This window comes from Callospermophilus lateralis, chromosome 13 (assembly GCF_048772815.1).
Source record: "Callospermophilus lateralis isolate mCalLat2 chromosome 13, mCalLat2.hap1, whole genome shotgun sequence".
Taxonomy (NCBI): Eukaryota; Metazoa; Chordata; class Mammalia; order Rodentia; family Sciuridae; genus Callospermophilus; species Callospermophilus lateralis.
Window position 1 is genome coordinate 23,367,026 of NC_135317.1, and position 7,326 is coordinate 23,374,351.

Here is a 7,326-nt window from a genome sequence, read left to right on the forward strand (position 1 = left end):
CTGGAAAATGAAAGAGAAAAAATTGCCGAGATGCACAGAGCCAGGTACAGTCAGAAGATCGAGGGGGACCAGCACACAGCGGGGGCAGCCAGGGACCCCGGGAACCACTGTTCTTCCTGCCCCTCATTCAGCAAATAATTACAGAGCTTGTTCTCCCAGCCAGGCCATGTGCTGGGCACAGGATGATGGGAAGCAGGACCTGGTCCCTATCCTCAAAGCACTCCCAGTATGGAGAACCTTACAGACACATAAATAATTAGAATCAAGTATGAGATGAATTATAGAATCGAAAATCAAGTACTTTGGGTAAAGTTGTAAGCCCAGGAAGAATTCACACCTTTGAGGAAGAACCTTGGAGGAAAGGTTCACAGGGTGGGAAATGAGCTGAGCCCTGAAAGATCAAGAGGATTTTCCTCTTCATCCCAGTCTGAAATATTTTTCAAAATGAGATAGAGATGGGCAGTGAACACCTGGACATGTTTCATACCCACAATCCACCCCATTATGTTAGCACGATTATCTAAGAATAGTGTTCAGATTACACTGGAATTTAAAATGTTCAGTCCCATGACTGGGGATATAGCTCAGTTGGTAGAGTGCTCGCCTCACATGCACAAGGCCCTGGGTTCAATCTCCAGCACTGCAAAAAATAATAAATTAAATAAAATGTTCAGTCCCCAAACTCATAAATATCAGAATCCACAGACAAATCTGCTCCCATTAGGACTTCTGGGCATGGTCTTAGCTAGTGAGTTCCAGATGCCATTACAAGGTACCATAGTCTATGTGGCTAAAATAACAGGCGTTCATTTTCTCACAGTTCTGAAGTCTGAAAGTCCAAGATCAGGACATCAGATCCTATCTCATCAGGACCTGCCTTTATGACCACATTTAACCTGTCTCGTCAAAGACCCTACCTCCAAATGCTGTCACATGGGGAGTCAGAGCTCCAAAAGGTGAATTGTGTAGAGACACAGTTCACACCATAAAAAACATGCCCAAAAATGTGTTTTAAAAAAAAATGCCAAGTTGAAAAGAGAGAACATCAGTAAGGAAAGAGCTGATCAGGAAGAGGCCATGTCCAAGACGGGCTGCCAAGATGGGTGATACCAGAAACCCAGAGCACCATCAGGCACAACCAAACCCAAGGAGAAACCTGGAGGGTGCAGGTCCCTCTTTTCCCTATCAGTTCTCCTTCACTATCATGCTGAATTGTCCTCTCTGGGGGCGGGCAGGAGTGGTGGGAAAGAACAGAGAGAGACCATCGGGCTGTGTCCCTGGAGGACTCAGCTCTTTGGGTCTGGGGGCTTACGGACTTCCTGCTGCACCTTGTGCCCCACAGCACCGGGGGTGGGTATCTGCAGGGTGTCAGCTCTGGTTTGGAAAAAGTAAAGCCTGGGCTCAGAGAAGTCCTGCCTTCTCAGTAAGCACTTCCACATGAAACGGATTAGAGTGGGTGATCAAGAGGCATCTTAGAAATGACTCCCCTAGAAGCCGGGCACAGTGGTGCACACATGCAATCTCAGCAGCTCAGGAGACTGGGAACACACCACTAGCCCAGGTGAATGTCCTGGTTTCCTAAAGGACCAGATGTCCTACTTTGGGCAAAAGGACCTCTTGAAAAAAAGAGCATACCACCAAGGACTCACTCCAGGTTATTGCCAGAAGGGAGAGGAACTGTCTCCACCCTGCCACTCTTTGGGAAGCAATGGCTTCCCGATATGGAGGGGTGCTCCATCCTGGCGTTCACAGTGACATGCCGAGGCCCTGGCTGCAGAGACCGTTAGCCGGTGAAACTTTTTCTGCAAGTTAAATTTTTCTTCTGCTTCTCAGTGTTTTCCCTTGTGGAAAATGGAACAGCTCTTACTGCCACTGCTCAGGGGCAGAACTTTACAAGAGCCTTGAATGGTTTGGAAATAAGACAACAACACAATTCAAGGTGGCTTGTCCTCAAGGATTCATAGATAAGAGAGATTTATCCAAGGTCTTTAGATCTCTCTCATTCATCAATCATTTACTTCAGGGTTCTGAACATCACGAGGAAAATGATTCAGACCTGGCAAGAGGTAACCGTCGGTCATCCTCGGTCATCCGGGGACACAAAGTGCAAATGATTATAGTGTTTGGTTTCCAGGGCTCCAATGCTTGGCTGCAGCTAGAAGTCTAACAAGGGGAAACAGAGAGAAACACAATAAGATTCTTTGCAGCCAAGATCTGCAAAGCCCATTTCCAGGGACTCCAGCTCAGGAAACCTAGTTTGGAGCAATTTCTCTAGGAAGCAGAAAGGAAGGAGCACAGTCCATAATGGAAAAGGGACCTCTGCTGAGGCCTGACATGCCTAATTCTCTTAGATTCCCGCAGAGGGCTCCTTAGAACACTAGACTTCAAAGGCCATCAATTTAAATGAGTCTAGAAACTAAAATGAGAGAAGATGGTGCACAGGAAAATGCAGTAGATTAGAAAAGTGGTTCTCAAAGTGTGGCTCCTCCTGACACCCCACCTGCACCTCCTGGAACTTACAAGAAATGCAAACTCTTAGGCACCCTCTGAGACTTAATCTTTGGGAACTGTGGGGGTGGGGCCCAGCAATCTAGTTTAACAAGCCTTCCAGGTTACGCTGATAATTGGTTTAAGAACCAATTAAATGTCTCTTTTTCTTTCTTTCTTTTCTTTTTTCTTTCTTTCTTTCTTTCTTTTTTTTTTTTTTTTTTTTTTTGTACCAGAGATTGAACTCAGGAGCACTGGGCCATTGAGCCACATCCTCTGACCTATTTTGTATTTTATTTAGAGACAGGGTCTCACTGAGTTGCTTAGCACCTCTATTTTGATAAGGCTGGCTTTGAATTCCATCCTCCCATCACAGGCTCCCAAGCCACTGGGATTACATGAGTGCACCATGGCACCCAGCAGTTAAGTGTTTCTTGAAGGCAAAGAGTACCTTGTTGTAGGCTGGACTGGGTATCCAAATATCACTTGTAATACTTGTTTCTGTGAAGAAACGTGTTCTGAACAGGATGTGGTGACTCATGCCTGTAGTCCCAGCAGCTCAGGTGGCTGAGGCAGGAGGATCGTAAGTTCAAAGCCAGCCTTGGCAAAAGCGAGGTGCAGTGAGCCCTGTCTCTAAATAAAATACAAAATAGGACTGGGGATGTGTCTCAGTGGCCCAGTGCTGCTGAGTTCAACCCCCAGTACCCCCCCAAAAAAATGTGTTGAAGTTCACAAATGGCACCTTCCCACTGTGCCCTTGTGTGACCCAGGGCTAGGCAGTTTTCTGGTACCTCCTTTATAAGAGCATGGATCCCATTCACAAAACCACTTCATCAACTCTTCCCTCCCAAAGTCCTGGCTTCCTAATACCGTTGTGCTAAGGGTGAGGGTTTCAACCTATAAGAGCATCACCCCTACCCTGCACATCCCTGGAGGCAGTATCTATTCCAGGCCCCACTCCCTCAGAAACAGACTGGGAGATCCTTCAAGGTCGAGAGCTGTTTTATGTTTTCATATCCTTAGTGCCCAGCAAGGAACCTAAAATACAACAATGACCAAAAAAGAAAACAAAAGGAGGGTGAGGAGGAATGGGAAGGAAAGGAGACAGAGGAGCAGAGCAAGTACCCATTCCTTCTTGTCCCTCTTGGCCTCTGTCCCAAACACAGCGGAATGAGCTAGCTTCAAAGTTCGATTAACACCTAACACCGAGAAGCAGAGGGAACTGTCTTTGTCAAGAGCTTGGCATACAAACTGGTAAATGAAGGGCACATCTTGGCTCAGAGTCAGGGACAAACTCCCCCCAGCTTCAAAATCTCTCTTCACAAGAACCACACACCTGGAAACCATCTGCAGGGAAATCAACTGTTATTTAAGCAAATAAACGTGTGTGTGTGTGTGTGTGTGTGTGAGAGAGAGAGAGAGAGAGAGAGAGAGAATCTTTTTTTTTTTTAAAGAGAGAGAGAATCTTTCATGAATCTTTTCTCCCTTTATTATTGTTTGGAGACATTAGGCTTTTACTAAGCACCCTGTTTAGATTGGGCCAACTTAAGACATACTTTCATTCAAATTGCCAGAGATCACAGGACTTTCCTGCCAACATAACTAGGGCCTAGTCATCAAAGACATGTGGTACTATAGTGGAGAAAAGAGAAAAGGCAAAGGCCCCAAGATCTGGAAATGTTTTCTAGGCCACTGCAGAGACAGTGAGCCCCTCAGAGGTGGGGGCATCATCCGGAGCCTGCCTGCACCCTGTGTGGGGCTGCCTGCAGCTCAGCTGCTCCCAACATGAGTGAGCTGGGGAGCTTTGTTCTCTGAGCCAGTTATATACTCACTTTGGTGAATAAAGGAACTCCCTGCTTAGGAGGGAAGTGTGTTGCCCCTGGAAAGAAAGCACAAGCAGTCTCCTAACAAAATAAGGGGCAAAAGTGGACATTCTTTTTGTCCTAAGTGACTTCCAAGCTCTCTGCAGACTCAGCTAGAAGTATATTTGGGATAATGCAGGTAGTTTTTCTGTAGTCCAGGAAAAGGTCAGACTTCCTCCCCAGCAGACCACATGCAACCCAGGGATGGACAGCTGTGGCTGGGATCCCATGAAGCCCCTCCCACTCTCTGCCTCAAGCCTTTCACCTGCAGAGGGCAGGTAGTGCCCAGCCCAGCACTGGCTAGAGACAGATGGTGCACTTGCAGGGTGGACCCTTATTTGGAGGTAATTTTTGATCTCTCCAAAGGGTAGGTTGTGAAACTGGAGCTTTTGTCCAGAGCCCCATCTAGAAGGTTCCTCATCACCTGGAGGCCAAGGAAGCTAAGTCAGAGCAGATGAGGCTGAGTGGGGAACAAGACTTCATGCATCACTCTTCTTCAGACAAGCTGAGGGTCAGTGTGCGAGCCATGGGGCATGACCGAGGGGTTTAAAGGCCTCGTTTGTCTGAGAAGGGGAGATCCAAAAAGAGACGGTGGAATAGATCTTACAACCCAAACACAAACTCCCAGCCAATAGGAAGCTGAGGGGATTTTTAAAGCAGGATCCAGTTTATAAAAGTCACACAAATCTTTCTCTCTCTCTTTAATAAAAGAAAGATATTTTACCCCTTCTTGCTCCTCCACAATTCAATTTTTATGAAAAAAATTAAATACCCAAACACATAACAGCTGTTTCTATTCAGTACCCAACATGAACAAATAGTAGCATTCTACCATGTTTATTTCCTATCGTTTTTTATTTATTTATTTATTTATTTATTTATTTATAAAAGAGAGAGAGAGAGAATATCTTTTTTTGTAGATGGACGCAACACAATTCCTTTATTTTTATGTGGTGCTGAGAATCGAACCTGGGTCCTGCACGTGCTAGGCGAGCGCTCTACCGCTGAGCCACAATCCCAGCCCTCCAATCATTTTTTAAGACAGGAATATTGCGGAGTTAAGTTTCCCTTTGTTCTTATGCATAGGGATATGTCTGTCCATTCTGATTTCCCAGAGCCAGGATCAGGACGCCAGGGTGTGGTTTCCATACGTGTGCCTCATATGCATGTATTAGATGCTTGGGCTCTTCTAAATTTAAATTTATGCAAATGGTTCAATCTGTAGATAGATGTGTGGCAACTTTTTTCATTCACCATTATATTTTTTTAGATTTGTTTACATTAAAACATGTAATTCTAATTCATCTTAAATGTTCCAGGATGTAGACGTTATACAAATACCTTCTACAGCTCAGTCCCCACTGAACACCATCTTTCACCACGACAAATATAGCTGCAGTACAAATCCTCGTGCACATCTCCTTGTGATGTCATAAGGTATATTTATATCAGAGTAGAGCTCCTGGGGACCTGGGCTAGGCACACTTTTAACCTGCTACCATCCAATCACTCTCCAAAATAGATGTTCCAATTTATTCCCCATTAATAGTTCCTAATTGTCCATAAGGTACATCAACATTTGAAAACTGTCAGATCTTTCAACTTTTTTTTCAAGGTGATGGTATATGGCATCATTTTGTTGAATTAAATATCCATTAATTTACATTTCCTTGAATTACAGTAGATGGGGTAGAGAGAGAAGATGGCAGGGGAGGGGAGGGGGGATAGTAGAGGATAGGAAAGGTAGCAGAATACAACAGTTACTATTATGGTATTATGTAAAAATGTGGATGTGTAACCGATGTGATTCTGCAATCTTTGTAATGTTTTGAATAACCAATAAAAAAATAAAAATAAAATAAAAGCCTGCTACTCAGCAAAAAAACAAAACAAAACAAAAAAAAACAAAGAGTGGTCCCTGAATCATTTGGTAACTAATTAGAAATGCAAATTCATGGGCCCCAACCCAGATCTATTGAATCAGAAACTATAGGTGTGATAGACCTCTAGATGATTCTGAGGCTTAAATTTGAGAACCGTGGTGTTGAGGTGGACATGGTAAACTTTATTGAATTTATTTGTGAAAAGATAGAAGTTATTTTTGAGCCTGATTAATGACTGAACCCCAAATTCTGGAGATCTATTGCATAGCATAATTATATACTTAATAAAAATGTACAGTATACTTGACAATTGCTAAGTGTTCTCAAATAAAATGATTTGTATTTGAAAAAAAAATTTACACTTCTTGTGAATGGACATTTGAAAATTCCGCTTTCATAAATCCTCTGTTCATCTTCTTCTCTCAATTTCTTTCTATTGGGTTGTTAATGTTTTTCTTACCAGTTTATAAAAAGATCTTTTTTATGTTTTGATTACAATTATTTGTCATTTGTATTGCAAATGTCTTCTCCAAATCAGTCAACTGCACATTGAGTTTCAAAATACAAACTGTAAGATTTTCTGACACCAGCATCCCTGAAAACCGTAGGATCTACAAACATCAACAAAACCTCAGAAGTCATATTCATATAATTTTTACACTTGAGGAAGACATTCATAAAGTGTTTTCAAAGCATCATTTACTCATCTAAATTCAGCCTCACAAAAACCTACGTGGCTATCGGGGGCTTATTTCCTCACCTGTGGAGAGAAGGGATTGGTCAGTGGTTGGTCAAGATCCTTTTAATGATCTAGGTCTGACCTGTTATTGCAATTTGGCAGCTGGGACAACCCAGACCCAAAGGAGTAAGAAAACTGTCTTCCATCACAGCCCTGTATAAGGGTGGAGAAGCTAAACCTTAGTCATCTGGCTCCTTAGACAGGGAGTGAACCGTCTTCACCCACACAGGAGGAAGCCTATCCAGTGTTCCTGCCCCCGAAAAAAAAAAAAAGGGTCACATGAACGCAAGGCACTTTATTCAACCTCTTTTATTGAGCATTAAGCTTACGGGCACCTGATTCTATTAAGATGTAT